This window comes from Podarcis raffonei, chromosome 5 (genome assembly GCF_027172205.1).
Source record: "Podarcis raffonei isolate rPodRaf1 chromosome 5, rPodRaf1.pri, whole genome shotgun sequence".
Lineage (NCBI taxonomy): Eukaryota > Metazoa > Chordata > Lepidosauria > Squamata > Lacertidae > Podarcis > Podarcis raffonei.
In genome coordinates, this window is record NC_070606.1 from 22,437,257 (window position 1) to 22,456,584 (window position 19,328).

Consider the following 19,328-nt stretch of genomic DNA (forward strand, 5'->3'; position numbering starts at 1 on the left):
TCTGTCATCAGGCTTTCTCGAATGTTTCTTTTTTTGAAAAAATGATTTTAACTAAAGATTTCATTGGAGGGTTTAAAATAATAATAATTGCAACCTTGTGGGAGGGAATACGTTGTGATAGCAGAGCTAGGAAGGAGGTGTTAAAATTCCTAATGTGCTGTTTTTTATTGGAGTTTTTCTGTGTTACAAACCAAAGATAGAGGGAAAGGTACACCTAGTATTTTTCACAGTTCATTTACATTTAGTGAGAGACACTTTGGTCATATAATAAAACAGTTGGTATCCCTGGCTGCTACTACAGCTTTGAAAAAAAAACATTTAAAAAAACATGCAAAACTCCAGCACCTTCCGAAAATGGATCTCCTGACTCACATCTCGATTAGGCCTCTGGGCAAAGGGCGTTTTCCGCAAGAGTAACTTATTTTTAGTTTTCATTATAATAAAACATAGAGGGGTGAAGCATTTGCAATGCCCAAATGAGCATTCTGGCAAAGGCAGGCTTTGTAATTGCATATCTCTTTGCAAACCTGCTTGAAGCAAGAACTGCTTTTGAAGTCTCAGGGCTGTTCTAGAGAAGTGTCTTCTTGCAGCGTTGTTCTTAAACATGTCACTGGTGCAATAATATCACAATAGAGGTAGATTTACACCACCGTCCACGTATAATTCTGCTTCATTGTTCTGTGATGCTTCCCCCGTTTTGCTGCTTTTATTGCCCTCAGGAGGGCAACTCTTGCAAGAAAACCAGGATGCCAACCACACAACCCCCAAATGTTATTTGTGGCATGAACAGTTGCTGGATTTCAGCAGGAAGGGAAAAGATACGCACCAATTGGGAACGAAGCAGTACGCCCGTTCTCGGGCACAAACAGCGTAGAAACGGGTTGTGTATAACGGCGCCGATTGCACCATAAATAGATAATAAAAAGAACATGTCTTGTTTCTTCGCTCCTCATGACCCCAGCTGGTTGCCCCAATTTCCTGTGCAACTCCTTTGGGGCAAAAAGGACTCATGTGGATTTGGCACGAGGGCAAGTGTATAAAATTGTGCTGAAATTCTCTTTATTTTTTACTCTCCACACACAAACGAGTGTCATCCCTCCACCTCCCCCATGTCGGTCCTCATTTGTGTTTACCCTGCCACAGCGCATAGGTCATTTTCCCCATTGTTATTTTGCAGCGGTCTCAATTATCCCAAAGATAATTAAATACACTGCCTTCTAACCACAACAAATACAGATTCCAGGCGGAACTTGCATTCTCTGTTGGTCAACTGAGGAAAGATGTGTTTGTCTTAGATAATTTAGACTGCTTCTCCCTTCCTTGCCACATAGCATTCCTTTTTAAAAATAAACTAGCACTGATCTATTAAACCACATACTCATTTTTTTGGGAGGGAGGGGGCACGGCTGTTGCAAGCATTAACGGGAGAGGCGCATGCTCACAGCCCTACAGCCCCCTCACACATTCTTTCCACATGGGAACAGGCTTCTGGTCCACTTATTTAATGCATATATGTGCAACGGGACTCCAATGGTAGCTGTTTTTTGAAAGTGCAAGCAGTCTTAGGATGGGATGAATTGTACTGCAGAACTGGCAAGGTGGTTGTTAAATGTTCAGAAAAAGTCAGAAGCCCAAGGCAGTATAAGTTCCTCAACTACAGTTATTCAACATTGTCAGTGACAATGGCTCACTCATAGGAAAACAAAACCTGAACTCACAGGACTACTCAATAAAAGCCCCAGCATGAACAGCTGACAGTTGAAAGTGCTTGCGCTTACTTGCCATGAGAACGTTCGTCTACCAACGCTTATACGATTAGTTAGAACGCGCCTTGTAACAAAAAGTGTTAAACCCAATACATAACAGTGGTGTTCAACTTCTTACATTCCTGCTTTTCCCTTGGAACTGGGGTTTCTGAAAATCTGATAGCCTTGGGGCCCATGTGAGACGACTGAAAATTAGTGAGGCCCACCTGTCACAAAATGGTGGTGCAGGGGCAGAGCTAGTCAAAATGGCTGCCAATGTAAGACTTCAGCATAATCAGCTGGCAAGCCACAGGCATCCTTTTCTACTGAGCATGCAAGAAGTTCTGTAGCCTTATGAGGCTTTGCCCTCGGGTGGGAAAAATATTGCGCCCAGGAAAGGAAGATGGGAGTCAACAGACACTCAAGGAATAGTTTCGGAGAAAAAGCTTTATTTCTACCATCCATGAACTGGTAGAAGGAGCAAGTGTGATAGTTCACAAACAAGCACGGGTTCACAGTCATTTGCACAGAGTATATATTCCCCTTCCAGTTCCCTCCCCTTTCTCCTCCTCCAGAGTCCTGCCTCGAGTTCCCCTGAGCATGAACAGAAAGCTCCTGTGTTTGGACTCTTTTGGGACTCTTGGCGCCCTTCCCAGGAAAGGGGAATGAGAGCAGTTCAGCATGTCCAAAGATGTTGCAACTGAGTGAGATAAAAGTCAGTTCTCAGGCTTGAGTATTCTTGGCAATGACAGAGTCTATTCATTAGCCTTTTGAAGCCTTCTTGTACTGATAAAGGAATAACATTTTTCCTATGCATCTTGTGAGGAAAGCAGAGAAGAGCAGAGAAAAGCTGTTTTGGATTTTTAGAAGACAAAATGAATTTTGGACAGTTTTGAGGCCTGGTGGGGGGGTGACTTCGGGCTTAGGTGGGGTCACCTGTCCTCACCTCCTTCAGTCCCATCTCCAATTCCTGGCATTTCCAGCTAGGGCTTGGGGGTGGGGGGACCCTGCCTAAAATGCTGGAGAGCTGTTGCCAGTCAGTGTAGATATCACCAAGCTGACCTGAGTATAACTTCCTATGTTCCACAACTCAGATTTGCTCAAGCTAAGTAGACAATTTGCCCTGGAAGTGACATGGTTCAGCCTCTACTCTTTGGGCAGAGGTCACTGATCCAATTGGAAAAGGCCTTGGGGGGAGAGGCTTGAGTTACGTATATGCCCTCCATGAATTTCATGCCCCCTCACTGTTCATCTCCAGGCAGGAAATTGTGGAAAGCAGTAGTGTAGCATGGGGGAGGGGGAGACGACACACAAGGGCATTTGCCCCTGGTGCAAAAGTGTTAGGGGGCTCAGAACTTGAACACCTGGTGCTGCCTCAGTACAGTTTCACGCTTCTGTTGATGGGCTCCAATGAAAACTGCTTCTCCATGCGAACCAGGAAGAGACCTCTCCAGACAACAGGACCACTCTTCTTATCTCTGCGGCAGCAATCTCCTGGGTGACACAGATGCCATTAGATAGTTTAATGTGCGTGTTCCTCCGCAGCCCGCTTCAAGCGGCCCCGGGCGCTGGCAACCCACGGTATGCCACTGGAGGAAAGAGAGAGGAGGAGATCGCGAGATTTAGAAAAACTAGACAGCTTCCCAATTCAAATGTGCTACAAGTATGCGGTGCTTATGTTCAACAGCACAGGAGCATCCCCACCCCCACTCCAAGCCATGTTGAGATCCTACACCTCTGTTGTAAGTACTCGAGTACCAGAACCCTACACAGGATGTGTTATTGGGAGCAACATAGTTTTAACAGTGTTCAGTTAGGAACCGTATCCCCTGAACAGCCTATTATGCAGCCAGAGACTGCAAACCTCCTTGGCTGTTAGAGACTGTGCATATCAATGCTTGTTCTGGACTTTTCTGGGGGGAAAGGGGGGGGATTATAGATTGTCTGGTTTAAGTGATGAACAGAGATTATGCGTTTGGCCACAAAAGCAGAATCCTTAGGATGATTGATACTGCCAGAAGCAGAAGTGCATGGTGGGACGGGAAGGGAAGTTTCCTTCCCTGTCTATAAGAAACCTGTGGCGAAGCTGCATGCTCCGGGGGCGGAGAGCAGGTAGGGGCGTGGCATGCGTGTGTCTCAGGGGGCGTGGCATGCTGCCCGCAAGGGTGTGGCATGCCGCCTGCAGGAGTGTGGCGCATGTCCCGCAGGAGCGTGGCGCCCGGTGTGGTGGTGGGGTGCATGGCGCGTGTCCAGAGCCCCTTCCCGATGGTGCCGGGGGCAATGCGCTCCCCCCACCCTCCCTTTCCTTCACTAGTGTAAGGAACAACGTTGAATGTTGGAGACTTTTGGAAGGAAATAACAGAAGGAAGAAAGCTTAGGAGGAAATGGTACTAAGGCTGCAAGATCACCGCATTCTCAAATGCTGCAATCAGACATCAAGGGAGTCTCTCTTCAAGTTGACCCAGCAGTTGCTATGACATAGTTGGTCCCTACTATAACACTGAAGCACTTACCTAAGGCGCAGACTCCAGATGGGCCATCATCTTCCTATTAGCGTGCTATTTAAAAAAAGAAAAGAGAGAGAGAAAAAGCTCCCATTATAGGTGTATACCGTATTTTTCCCTCTATTACACGCAGATTTTTTCTCCTAAAAAGTAAGGGAAAATGTCTGTGCGTGTTATTGAGCGAATGTGTGGTCCCTGGAGCTCACAAGCGCGAGTGAAGGCATAAATCAGGCAAATATCAAATCGTCCGGAGAAGGGAGGAAAGGAGGAAGTTGCTGCTTTCCTGCATTCTGCCTCAGGGTCTTACTGCCCACCTGCTTCTGTTTCCTTACTGTGTTTGCTCAAACGGAACAAAGAGCAGAGAAAACCCCTCCCCTCCAGGCAATTCCTTTCCGTGCGTCTGGGACTTGAAGGCAACATGCAGGTTGGGGGGGGGGAGAGAGAGAGCTGGCTGGCTTGTGGGGGGGACGGGACTTTTGCCTTCCTTTCCTCCCTCCGGTAAAACCCCTCTCCTGCATTCTTAGCCAGCTGCTTCTCTGCACACCCCTCTCCTTGTCGCTTCTATGTTTTTCCTTCCCTCCCTACTTAAAACGTGGTTCCAATCACGGATCCACATGGATCCTCAGGATCTTTGCATTGAGTCACCCCAAATTCACCATCAGATCACATAGCAATGATCTGATGCAAAAACAGGGCTGCAATGGTGCAAAAACATGGTTACAAAGCACGGATCCACATGGATCCTCAGGATCTTTGCATTGGGTCACCCCAAATTCACCATCAGATCACATAGCATGTCCATGGCTACAGCCTGCACCAAAAAAATCACGCACCCACTGTTGCCTGGGGCTGCAATGGTACAAAAACGTGGTTACAAAGCATGGATCCACATGGATCCTCAGGATCTTTGCATTGGGTCACTCCAAATTCACCATCAGATCACATAGCATGTCCATGGCTACAGCCTGCACCAAAAAAATCACGCACCCACTGTTGCCTGGGGCTGCAATGGTACAAAAACGTGGTTACAAAGCATGGATCCACATGGATCCTCAGGATCTTTGCATTGGGTCACCCCAAATTCACCATCAGATCACATAGCATGTCCATGGCTACAGCCTGCACCAAAAAAATCACGCACCCACTGTTGCCTGGGGCTGCAATGGTGCAAAAACGTGGTTACAAAGCATGGATCCACATGGATCCTCAGGATCTTTGCATTGGGCTACCCCAAACTCACCGTCAAATCACATGTCTGTGGCCGCAGCATGAAGCACAAAAATGATACATCCACTGTTTCATTCAGAATTTTTTTTTCTTGTTTTCCTCCTCTAAAAACTATGTGCGTGTTATGGTCAGGTGCGTGTTATCGAGCGAAAAATACGGTAATTCCCCTTTCCTGCTTCCCTTCTGGTGCAAAAATACCTGTGAAGAGTGTTAAACAGTTTCTGATTCTTATATTGCAAGAATGTGGATTAGCAAGAAGGCAAAATCTGATAAACATTTTTTCCCCCTTGGATAAACACAGTTAAGGGAACATCTTAGCTGTTTTGCAGGTTGGAATTTTGGAATATGGTGATTCATAGTGTAATCCTGTGCCTGTTGCTTGGAGGTAAATCCAGGCAACTGCCATAAGAGTGCAGTCTTAGGCTGCAGTCCTAACCCTGCTTACCTGGGAGTAAGCCCCACTTCTCAGTAGTCCTGGTTAGGGCTGTGCTGTGAATCATCTATAGCAGAAAAAAGGACTGAAAGTCATGAAAGTGGTGACGGGAAATATTAAGCTGAAGAGCATATTTTACCTGAATCATTTATTGGAAGAGTCAAAATATCGATCTGATTAGTAAAATTGTGAAAAGCCCCATTTGGATTTTTTTGTTTCTTCTTTGAACTAATATAACCAACCAGCAGCCTAATATTTTATAGTAATAGCAGTTATGTTACAACAGCGACCTCTGCTGGCTACCTACACATGTTTTTATGTGCAATCTTCTGCTACTGCAGGATGAAATTAATGCTGGCTGTTGACATTTTGATTTTGTAGGGCTGCAATTTGTAATTTCGTTGTACAACACTTAATTAAGAAAGTGTACCATTCCACACGTGCAGAGTGCCAGGGTCTCCTTACTAAAAGACATCAATTATCATGTGCACATTGATAGGCAGGAAAGAGCTTCCATGTAAGAGGGCCCAAAAATGCTTTTCAGACAAGACTGACTCTATTTCTTTTTAGAAATTAAGTCATGCCTCATGACATACATTTCTGAATTCGTATACTGTTTATAAACAATTGCCAAAAACACACACCCTTAAAACCAAAAAAGCTCTTAAAATGTGAGGAACACTTGCTTCTAGTTGCATGCGGTTTTCCTCCCCCGAAACACCAATCTAACTTTTCATTATCCAAAAACACCTTCCCCTTCTCAATTAAAAGCACAAGGTATTCCAACCAACAGACAAAAAATGAGGGTATATCAGAGCCTAGCAGAACACGCTTGCAATTCAGGGCTCAGTCCTGAAAATGTGATTATCACTGTTCATGTGTAGAGTACATCGCGCCAGTGAATTATCAAAAGCGGCCTATGTTATGCCTGGATTTAAGGATTGTATCTTCCAGGCCAGGCTTCGGGAAGGATGGGGAGTCAAATCAGTGTGATATCCAGACAGGCCTAGATCAAAAACTTTTAGCCTGCAAGAACATCTTGTGATGTTCAAACTCCAGAAAGGATGGTTGCATATAGATTTTTCACTCAAAAAATTCAGATTCATATTCTCTTTCTCTTTCCATCTCTACTTGGAGATGCCAAGGATTGACTCTGCATGCAGGACAATGCTCTTTTGCTGAGCTACAGCCCTTCCCTCGGAGCACAGCCATGTTTTATCCTTTCCACCCAGCCTTCCTATGCTGTTTTAACCTCTTAGTGTGGCTTGTGGCATTTGTCTATGCTACAGTACCTGGGTGTACGGGGAGAGCAAAGAATAAGGTTACCGTAACTTCCATCATAGAGCTTCAGTATGCTGATGACAACGTAGTGTGTGCACGCTCAGAAGATGACCTCCAAACCATCCTAAATGTTAAATAGTGGGTAGACATGGCAGACGACACAGCGATTTCTCCAAAGCAGCTCTTTATTTTGTAAGCTGGAATAGAAACTGAACAGCAAACAGCTCAGCCGGCCTGCTTTTATAGGCAGCCAGCTATCAACATTGTAGCAACAACAACCCAGGGTTTCCCGCCTAAAATAACTGACGTGGACCTGAGTGAAAACTATCTACAGTATCCCCCTGCTGGCCCAGGGTGAGAACTTCAGTACATAACACTAAATATCTTCGCAGAAGCTCACAAAAAGTTGGCCTATCGCTCAACATCCAAAAAACCAAATTGATGCACCAACAAGTACAAAATAACCCCTCTGCAGCGCCACAAATCCAATTTAATGGTGTAACATTGGAAAATGTTGATCACTTCTCCTACCTGGGCAGTTATCTTTCCACAAGGGCTGACATTGATGCCGAAATCCAGCACCGCTCGAGCTCTGCGAGTGTGGCTTTCTGCTGAATGAAGTGCAGAATGTTTGAGGACCGGGACATTCGCAGGGAAACCAAAATGCTTTTTTACAAAGCTATTGTACTGCCAACCTTACTGTATGCTTGTGAAACATGGACCACTTATAAATGCCATCTCCAACTCCTCGAAAGATTCCATCAACGGTGTCGCCAATAATTTTTACACCTCACTTGGGAAGACAGGCGAACTAATACCAGTGTACTGGAAGAAGCAAAAATCACCAGTGTTGAAGCGATGATTGTTTAACATCAACTTCGTTGGACTGGTCATATTGTGCGGATGCCTGATTATCGTCTTCCAAAGCAACTACTCTATTCCGAACTTAAAAATGGAAAGCGTAATGCTGGTGGTCAACAAAAGAGGTTTAAAGAATGACTCAAGGCAGATCTAAAAAAAAAAGTAGTATAAACAACAACAGTTGGGAAACACTTGCCTGTGAGCGCTCCAATTGGAGAACAGCCTTTACCAAAGGTGTCATGGGCTTTGAAGACACTCAAGGAAGGCACGCTTGGCAAATCCACACCGTGATCAACTCCCGCCCGGAAACCAATGTCCCCACTGTGGAAGGGTGTGTGGATCTAGAATTGGCCCCCACAGTAACTTACGGACTCATTGTTAAAACCGTGTTTATGGAAGACAATCTTACTCGGCAATGAGTGATCACCAAAGAAGAAATAAGAAGTATGGGGAGAGGTAGGGAAATAAAGGCGCGGACCCCACCCTACAGCCACAAGCTCTCTGTCACCAGGTCAACGCAGGGTTCGTGCCCTTGTGCTTCCAGTCTGTGGTCAATGAAATAAGAACCAGGGCAGCACCAGCTGTGTGGGAGCCAAGTGATAAGCAGAAAAGGGTGCAGCAGACAGGAAAAGATTGCCTCATTCTAGTCCAGACATGCCTGCTTCTCTCGTCAGGACCAGCTGCAAGTCACGAAGACAGGAAGGGCCCTGCTGAGTCAGATCGAAGGTGCCCACATTCTGCCAGCAACAGCAGCCAGCTATAAATGACTGCAGAAAGCTTTCAAAGACAGGCCAGTGAGATGCCTCAAACTCCAATGGGGCCTCGAATTTAGACACTTGTTAATTTTTTGGCATTTGATAAGCCTCACAACTTCTTTTTATGCTTATTCAGATTTAGGGCAGTGTGAATGACTCCCCCCCTCCCCCGTTGCTGAGCTGAGGGGGAACAAAAAATAACAGCAGCGACAACAACATTAATAATACAACACCTATATGTCTACAGGTGCCTTCTGATAAAAAAGCAACTGTACCAAAATGAATTACTGCGAAAATAAGAAGTATTTGGGGTGCGGCACCAAAGGTTGTCCTCGCTCAGGGCGCCATATTACCCAAGTCCCCACCTGGGTTATCAGAGCCAAATGTGACATACTCTTAGCTTAGAGCACAAGTTAAAGGAAATGAGGAACTGATTTGGTAAAAGCAGTGCTTTTTTTCTAAAAAAAATGTTTAGGGGTACTCTCATTTTGACTCAAGAAAATCACCATTTTACAATTCAAATCGGGGAAAATAAATACAGTAAATGGACAAAAGTACAAAGATTCACAAAATGTTTAGGGGTATGCAGACCCCAGGAAAAAAGCACTGGGTAAAAGACATGGTTTTTGTTAACCAGTATAGATTTTGTCATATCAGACTTAAAAACTTTAATAATAACTAGAGGCTGCCACCCCTGCTTGTGTTGCTCACTAATCCACCACTTGCCAACCCGCACCCCTCCCCCCACCCCAACCCCTATCCACTCACAGCCCCTTCAAGCTCCCCATATTCTCACAGCTCTTCTGTGTCCCACCCCCCTGGTTTATTCAAACCCCTGCTCTTGTTTAAAACCACCATTTTGAAACTTGCCTTCTCTTTTGCTTCTCTTGCCCATGTTGACTTCATGAAAACCCAAGATTGCGCTGAGACAAATCTTCCAATGGAGGACTGGATGGTGACAGCCTTAACTTTTTATGTATATAGGAGGAAATATAGCTATTAGACCATGGTGAAGATATGCTCTCAGATCAGCTGATTTTATCATAAACAAACCACTCGCTCTCTTTTCGGCACCTTATTTTGTTTCAGTGTTCTGTCATTTTTAAATTTAAATCATGGCTGGGCATGCAAAGGCTGGAAGTGGCCCCGGCTCTTCTGGACCCTTGAGAAGGGCAAACAGGGAATTAATGTGTCAGCTTTCTCCCCTGTTCTCTGCCCTCAACAGCAGGTATTCAGTGATATGCTGCCTCTAGGCTTGTGAGTTCCCACGGCTCATAGTTATCAATTGAGTTATTCTATAGGAATGTCTTTAATTGCATCCATATGCAATACCCACTTGACATTCCCAGCCTCACCTAAAGTTGCTGGGGATTGAAACTGGGACCTTCCGCATGCAAACCTACCTCGCTGGGTTGTTGTGAGGATAAAAAGAAGGGGAGAATGGTGAGTGGCATCCTGAGCTCTTTGAGGGTGGGATAGAAATGCATTAAGGCAGAGTCCACCACCTTCAAAGGGAGTCTGTTCCACTGCTGAACAGCTCTTACAGTCAGAAAGTTATTCCTGAAGCTTAGTCAGAATCTCCTTTCTCGTAACTTGGATCCATTGGTTTGGGTGCTACTCTCCAGAGCAGAAAACAAGGTTGCGCCATCTTCCATGTGACAGGCCTTTAGATATTTGAAGATAGCTGTCATACCTCCTCTCAGCCACTCTTTTCCAGGCAAGACTTACCCAGCTCCTTCAACCATTCCTCATGAGGCTTTGTTTCCAGATCCTTGATCATCTTAGTCGCTCCCCTCTGCATACGTCCCAACTAGTCAATTTGTTGTTGTTGTTTAGTCATGTCCGACTCTTCGTGACCCCATGGACCAGAGCACGCCAGGCACTTCTGTCTTCCACTGCCTCCTGCAGTTTGATCAAACTCATGCTGGTAGCTTCGAGAACACTATCCAACCATCTCGTCCTCCGTCGTCCCCTTCTCCTTGTGCCCTCCATCTTTCCCAACATCAGGGTCTTTTCCAGGGAGTCTTCTCTTCTCATGAGGTGGCCAAAGTATTGGAGCCTCAGCTTCAGGATCTGTCCTTCCAGTGAGCACTCAGGGCTGATTTCCTTAAGAATGGATTTGATCTTCTTGCAGTCCATGGGACTTTCCAGCACCATAATTCAAAAGCATCAATTCTTTGGCAATCAGCCCAATATCCTTATTAAATTGTGCCACCAGGAACTGGGCACAGAGAGGACTTAGAAATCTCTGACTCTGCCAGGTGATGATATTCTTAGCTCAACCTTTGTCAACCTTGGCTCCCCAGATGTTATGGGACTACAACTCTCATCAACCCTAGCAAGCAGGGGGACCAGTGATCAGGGATGAAGGGACTTGTAGTCCTACAAAACCTGGCCCCCCAAGGTTGAGCTAATAATGCCTGGCCATGCATTTTTTATACACCCCCACCATAGAAACTAACTCTTAGGGGTCGAGTGGTCTTTGCCCCCCCATAAAATATTTAACGGGGTTCCCCCCTCCCCAGTTGACGAACACTGCCAATCAAATAGTGTGAATACGCAGCATCATGTGATCGATTATGCTGGGCGGGGCTTACCTGCCCCCTCAATATTTTATTCAAATTGCCACCCCTGACACCCCCCCCCGCAGAAAGAGAGACGCGCGACGCCTTGCTCTCAGGGGGCTTCTCAGCGCAAGGCTGCGACCAGGCTCCCCAAAACGCAGCGCGGCTCGACGGATGTTATGCCGCGCGCAGGAAGGGAGAGGGAGCTCGCTGTCCCCGGCCTCGCACTTCCCTTTTACAGTACTAGGGAAGGGAGGGAAAGAGAGAGAGAAAGAAAGGAAAGAAACGCCGGTGGGGGAGGGCGCGCCGGGTTGTAAAAAAGGCGTGGCCAGGCGAGATTTGCGCTTGAGATTTCCTGTCCTGCCCAAGAACAGAGCCAGCGCGCAACGAGGGCAGCCCCGACGCCCACCTCGCTCCTCTCCAAGCTCGCTTTCCTTGGGCGGCGTTTAGGCGGACTCATGGAACGCTTAAAGCACGAAAGGAGCTGAATTTGTCTCTTCCTCGAAGGCACTTCGGGGTTCTCCCCCCACAACTTGGTGGAAACTTGCCAGGCTCCCTGCTACTTGGTAAGTTTGGTTTCCTGTGCGCTCCTGAGCTGCGCGCTCGCCTCTGCTGCCCGACCCGGTTGTTGTTGCTAGAACTTTAACTGCTGGATTTGTCTCTCGACCCTGTTGTCTTTCGCTTTGTTGTTCTCCGCTCCAAGCCTTCTCTTGCGCGAGCCTTGCCCACTGGGATCGAGTTGTTCACAGAATGTGGACAAATATATATATTTATATATATATATCCCCCGCTTGGTAAGCTGCAGGGCCTTTCAGGAAGGCAGGGCTTTCAGAAGGCCCATAGCAAGTTCAGCTTGGGCAGAGAGTTTTCCGCTTTCGAGTTCCGAAAGGAACCAAAACCAGAATTTTGTGTATTGTTGTATCGGTTTTGGGAGCTGGGTCGTTTCTCTTCCCCACCTTTATTTAACTCGATTTCGGGTGAAAGCATCTAAAAACAATCGGCCCCTTAGTTTCACATGGCTGCTCCTGTTTTTAAAAACAAGACTGAAACTCAAGGGTTGATGAACTTAAAGTGCTTTTCCTGTTGAACGTACACATCTTTTCCCTGACATATTAATAAACAATCCTATTTATCAGAGGTTTGTTTCTTTCATTCTCCATTGGGGAAGGCAGATGAGTGTGTGTTTTTTAAAATTTCCCTCCTTTGAAATATTTAAATCGGCAGACTTGGGGAAGAGGAGCTTTAACTTGTATTGAGAGGTATTCCCCCCTCCTCTCATGAAAACTGAATTCAATTTTGAACCTTTTCCTGAGAGCAATTTCCTGGCTTCCCATTGAGTGTTTGCGTAGCTCATTTGACAGGAAAATTATGACTTATTTGCCACACCCTGTCTCATCCCTTTGGCTTTCTGAACTACTTAGTTGCTTGTTTTCAGGTGAAAAGTTTAGATAAGCGACACTATATTTTTTCCTGATAAAACTAGTAGTAAACTAACAGTATACTAGCGGTGAGACATTTTGCATCCGATAAATGGGGGTTCATAGAATCATATAATTGTAGACTTGGAAAGGGTCATTTAGTCTAACCCCCTGGAAAGCAGGAATCTCAAAATGTGGTCCTACACTCAGTTTGAAACCGTACTGCTTAGCTTTGCAAATGTGCTAACATTTTTGTTGTTGTTCATAGGATGATGACAACTTAGTAGGCTCAAAACTAAACCATCCAACTGAATAACTCCTACTGCTGAATTTATTATCTGTCTTCAGCTAACTGCATGCCGGCCCTACTGTTAGGCAGGGTGGAGTACACTGGCAGGATGGAAAGAATAGGCGTGCGTTTCATGTGGCCTGCCCTCCTGTGCAGCAGAGGATGCTGCCCTGTTGTCTGTGGTGAAGGAAGAATTGGCTACTAGGCTGGTTAGCTTCTTGGGCCCTGTCTGAACTTTACATTTAAAACAGGATCATATCACTTTAACAGACATGGGCTCACCCAAAGAATGGGGGTGGGGGGAGTGCAGTTTGTTAAAGGTGCTGAGAGTTGCCCCTATTCCCTTTAAAGAGCTACAATTTGCAGAGTTCCCTGGGAAGAGGGATTCAGTGTTAAACCACTCTTCGAGTTGTAACTCTTTTGAGGGGATTAGGGACTTATAAAGGGAAACTTGCAGACGTACAGAGAATAACTTCTTGCACATAGAAAGCTATCTTCTTCCACATTGTGCTCACTCAGTTCGGTTGTTCTGAACTGTGGAAACGCTGGGTCCTTGGAAAAGGTACTGTTGCTGGGCAGGGTATCCTTGGCAGGCCGGAAATTGGACTGTGGGTCACCTGAATTTCTTGGGTGCTCTGTGCAAAGTGAGAAAGGCGGCACTGCCCAGAAAAGTTTTGCCTGGACACAAAATGATAAAACCTCGCAACTCTTGGGAGTGGCCCTGCCTGTGGATTTGCTAGGCAAGGCAAAGTCTCATCTGGTACTGATATGCTGATGCTTCAGACACAACCACTCCCTGCCTTGTACTTCCCATTGAGTCACCAAGCATTCCAGTTACTTCACAGTTAGCAGCTCTGATTTTAAATTCCTCTTGTTAGTTGGCAGACTAAATTTATTTCTGAATAAAAACAGAGCCTATTTCCTTGAACAGGGGTGAAACATCGTAGGTGTGGAATGGTACTATCAGAGCCATAGAATCACAGAGTTGGACGAGAGCCTGAGGATCATCTCGTCCAACCTGAATATGCAGCTGTCCCATACAGGGATCACACCTGCAATCTGTGGTGGCTTGGAAGGAGGACCTGTTGTAGTTCTAGACCTGGAAGCTAGCCAAGGGCCAAATCCTGTGTTGGTGTAATGACAGGAGCACCACTGAAGACTGGTTCCCTGCAGCAATCCTCAGTTTCCTTGCTTACACTGTGAATCTTTACATCCATGCGCCAAGCTCTTAGCAGTTGATGTGGAGAGGACATTGAGATGTGAAGTCAAGTGGATGACTGCACATTTGTGGGGCCCCAGTGCCATAGGATGGTCACACATTGAACACTGCTTTTTGTTCAGTAACCAATTCCTCACAGATAGTGCCATAGGGGACAGCAAGAGAGTGGTTTCCATAATGTGTCACTGTTCCGCAAATGGTGGCTTTCAGTTGGGTGACAAAAGTTCAAGGCTATGCCTCTTAGCTCTGTTTCTACAGCACGATGGGATTGTGTGGAAAGTACTTGTAAATTTTGCTATCATGCACAATTTTTAGCCTGCTGGCTATTATGTTTATGGTCTATATGGTCTGGAACCTACCTGCATACCTTTGGGATTTTCTTATCTCTTGTACGTCTTTCTGCTTCTAAGACAATCAGAGGAGGCCTTGTTGAGAGTGTGTCACATGGAGAACACCCAAGGGGGGAGGCTATTGTGATGCAACGAAATCTAGGAATTCTTAGATTAACCATTGTTTGTTGTTACATCCCAACCAGGAAACTGTGGTTACTAGGATCACAACAAGTCAGGATCTTAAACAAACTCCAAATAGTTAGAGGGTTAGTCAGCCAAGATATGTGCACCTGAACCAAGCTAATGAGTATTGGCTTCCTCTTATTGAGAGTGTGCTTCTTGATGACTTTGGGATCAAAATGTGTGGGTCATTCAAATGTGTGAGACAGAGTGAGCACTTGATACATGGTCTCATTGAAGGGTCAAGAATGTTTCTGCCCCCAGCTTTTGTTTTGTGTTTCTCAGTGCTGCAGAAATGACTGCAGGCAAGTACTTGGTGTCTTGAGCAGGGCTGTAGCTAAGGGGTGGTGAGGTGGGCCCCCGCAGGGGTGCAGGCGATGGGGGTCCCTCCACAAAATTGGCTTAAAAATATGTCCATAAATATAAATGTCGATTATTGCCTCATAAGAAATGGTTTTAAATAGAGGGTGAATCGAATGGATGGAGGGGGGTTGGAGGAGAGGCGGAAAGAAGAGCTAATTAGTCTGTGGCTAGGGGGTGCAATCTGGACGGTTCTGCCAGGGGTGCAAGATCACCTAGCTACAGTTCTGGCCTTGAGAAAAAGAAGCTACTGGCATTACTGAAGGATATTTTTCTGATAGGCAGTGTATAGCGGAGAAGGGTATGATCTAAAGGTCTGGTACAGAAGCTGCTACCTTGAAAGCATATGATATTAAAATCATAACGATAATTCTTCAGAACTTTTACATATGATCCCACTTAAGATCTCTTAGTGAACTGTTTGCTCATGATTCCTCTCCAGATCCTCACCTTCTCCATCAGTGGCTTTTAAATGTGGCTTAGCATTGGATCTGCAGTGACACTAACCATGGTTCATGCTAAGCTGGGTTTGCAAACCCAGATTTAGCACCAAGAGTTTAAATGAGTTAAGAGGCTAATGGTAACCAAGATTCCCCCTGGTTAGTGCAGATGCAGAGTAACACTAAACAGTGGCTTATAGTGGACAAAAAGAGGGAGATCTGTGCCTTGTAGAAGAGGTGGGAAGGGTTGTCGGCTCCCTATTTCATAACCAGTGTTAAGAGGTTGGTAACACCAATTCTTTTCCTGGCCAGAGATATGGTGACCAGTTCTAGTAAGATGCAAAAAGGTTGTCTAAATGGAAACCACCTTTACAAATTGTTTCTTCAAGTGAATGAGCGGTAGTGCAAACTATTCATCAGTTTACATATATTTACATTTGCCCACTACCTAGTCTTTGAAGTTCAGTTTCAAACAAATATGGCGGGTTGTGTGGGAGAAGCCTTTTTAAAACCACACCACCACCACCAAAGTTGTTGAATGTCTGCAAGAAGTGTTAACATCTTGATCTCCTGGTGGAGCTTTGCCATTGCTTCCAGAGGAAACAAAAAGGCTAACGGCTTCCTTAAAAGACTGGCACATTTATTACAGCACGAGTTACTTCTGCAAATTGGACTGAAGATGGTGACCCAGAACTGCTCTGTCTCTGTCACGGCAACGTTCTCGTGAAACATCTTCCTGAAGGGAGTCTGCCAAACATTGTCTTTGGGGATGCTTATGAAAACAACCAGGGTGGGTTTTGTTTTGTTTTGTTATAGTTGTGCATGCAAAACACTTCTTGAAATTCTTTAGCCTTTTTATTGCGGCCAGAGAATTTGGGACGCTGTTACACTGAATTTCATCAGGGAGAAGCAGTTGAATCCAACAGTTCCTCAGCAGTATCAATAGTACAGCTCCTTTTTTCCTTTTTTGGGGGGTGGGTGGGGAGCTGCAGCAGCAGCAAGTTTGGGCAATGGGACCTCCATTTTGCATTCTTCAGCAGTAGCAATGCACGGCATCGTAGAGGAAAAACAGGGGCTGTCACCAAAAATGGTGGAGAATATTCAGCCAAAAAATCTGCAAAGTGGACTTTTTCTGGAGTGAGGGGGTGGGATCTCTCTTGTCTTCTGAGAAATTTTTGGCTTGGATCTAGTTCTTTGTAATGGACTGACCCCCCCCCCCCGCCCAACTGTTTCATGGATATTTTATTTGATTATAGAATGACTGTTTTTGAGAGTTCTTGTTTGAACAATCTCCCATATATATATATATTTTCCTTTTTCTTCAGGGTTTTAAGGATCAATAATGAATTTGCAAGCTTAGTTTAAAGAAGGTGGCCAGATGGTCGCCTTATTTATTGGGAGACGCTAGCAAAGGAAGGAACAGAGGAAGCTGGATATACTTCTGCCGGCTATAATGAAAAGATACAAGAATGAGGAAATAGGAGAATAGCTTCCACAAAGAATGTCCTCCTCTTTCCCTCAGCAACCTCAAAAAACTGTGTTTATACTTCATTTCTTTCTGCTATTTATAAGCTTTCCTTTTCTGTCGAGCCTTCAGAGCGTCTGTCACATTTGTATCCTGTCCTTTGCGCTGGACAATAGAAAAGGTACTAAAAAGACACAAACAACTAAAATCCTCAAGTAAAATCCCACGCAAAGACACTGCTAAATAGAAATGTGGGTTTTCTGGAAGAGTTTGGATCGCTTAATGAATCTGGAAGAATTCTCAGTGCCCTAAATCACTAGAAATCTGATTTAGCGCATTCAAGTGACATCACATTTAATAAATAAAATGTTTTTTAATTAAAAATTTGTATAAATTTCTGAAATGATTTTCAAGAAGGCAAAAGTAGCTGAAATGAATTCTATGATCGCAGGGGAGGAAAGTCAATAAAGTGCATACAGGCAGTGTTAGAAATTAGCCAGGCGCATTTTGCAACTAATGTGGGTCCAGTTGCGACCACGTGGAGATCTCTGAACGCCAGGTTAGCGCCTGGGGAAAACAAAATGAGGATAGGAAATATTTTCCTGAAGTTTGCTTCTGTTTGATTCTGGTTTGGCTTGCTTGATGTTTTGATATGTTGTAAACCACTTTGAGATTTGTACTTTAAAATATAAAGCAGTATGTAAATGAAAATAATGATGATGGTGATGATAATAAACTCAATTACGAAAAAAGGCCACACAAACGGCACCTAGACATCCCATTGTGGCGATCACAACCTAGGTTTAAGGTGCCATTTGGCAATTATATTATATACAGTGGTACCTCAGGTTATATACGCTTCAGGTTATATACGCTTCAGGTTACGGACTCCACTAACCCAGAAATAGTGCTTCAGGTTAAGAACTTTGCTTCAGTTTGAGAACAGAAATCGTGCTCCAGCAGCAGCAGGAGGCCCCATTAGCTAAAGTGGTCTTCAGGTTAAGAACAGTTTCTGGTTAAGAACGGACCTCCGGAACGAATTAAGTACTTAACCTGAGGTACCACTGTATATGAGTTTCTAACTCTGGCTGCAGTCCTAAAGCTGGCTTAAGGGCAGGTGGGAAGCCATAGAATGCAGGTATAGGGACCACCAGGCAGGAAAGTCCATCAGTCAGAGAGCACTTACGCCACCAGAGGCCACCTGAAAACTCAGTTGGCATAGGTAGGCTGCCACCAGTACATTTTGCCAGTAGCATGTGGGGTGGGGAGGCAGCCAAGGATCTACAGGACCGTAAAGGTAAAGGGACCCCTGACCATTAGGTCCAGTTGTGGCTGACTCTGGGGTTGCGGCACTCATCTCGCTCTATAGGCCAAGGTAGCCGGCGTACAGCTTCCGGGTCATGTGGCCAGCATGACTAAGCTGCTTCTGGCGAACCAGAGCAGCACACGGAAACACCGTTTACCTTCCCGCCAGAGCGGTACCTATTTATCTACTTGCACTTTGACATGCTTTCGAACTGCTAGGTTGGCAGGAGCCGGGACCAAGCAACGGGAGCTCACCCTGTTGCAGGGATTCGAACCGCTGACCTTCTGATCAGCAAGTCCTAGGCTCTGTGGTTTAACCCACAGCGCCACACAGGACCTTAACTTGCTCCATTTCCCCAGACATCCCCAAAAGGAGTCCTCAAGCTACACCACCCCCAGAGGTGATATAGTGGATCTCCTGTTTGCTGCAGTGGAAGGAGAAAGAAATGCGGAAGGCAGAAAGAGAGGAGCATCCAACCTCCACTGTGGTTGCAGTGAGTGGGAAGGACATTGATAGCTCGGCCATGGCTTTCACCTCCCCACCCACCAAACAACAAAAAAGGATTGCTGTGGCTGTGGTGTTTAAATCCTTAAACACATTCAAACTTTACTTGAAAATATTTTTATTGGAATACTTGTAAATATTTCAAATGACATATAATAATAATAGTAATAGTAGTAGTAGTACAGTAATAATAATAATAATAATAATAATAATAATAATAATAATAATAATAATAAAAATAAAAAATTGTAGTAGTAGTAGTAGCATTACCCCACCCTTTTCTTTAACATGACTTTTTATATAATTTACATATAAAATAGAGAATTGCTAAAAACACAGTAACACACATTTCTCTTACATTGTTTAGATTTTAAGGCAAAAGAAGAAGAAAAGCTCTTAAAGCTATCAGTGTATTCATTTTCACATGCATGAAGAACTGTACATG

The 19,328-nt window shown here is 45.0% G+C and overlaps 1 protein-coding gene across 2 annotated transcripts in view; it reads left to right on the forward strand.

The window, feature by feature from the left end:
* The first annotated feature begins 11,474 nt into the window (after window positions 1–11,474).
* Window positions 11,475–19,328, forward strand: part of TSPAN14 (tetraspanin 14) — a 40,570-nt gene continuing 32,716 nt past the window's right edge. The window contains exon 1 of one of the 2 annotated variants that reach the window (XM_053388210.1): window positions 11,475–11,936. The gene's annotated coding sequence lies outside the window, so the exon portion shown is untranslated. Of the gene's footprint in view, window positions 11,937–16,276; window positions 16,399–19,328 lie in introns of those variants that run through there. The other variant, XM_053388211.1, reaches the window with a different exon arrangement.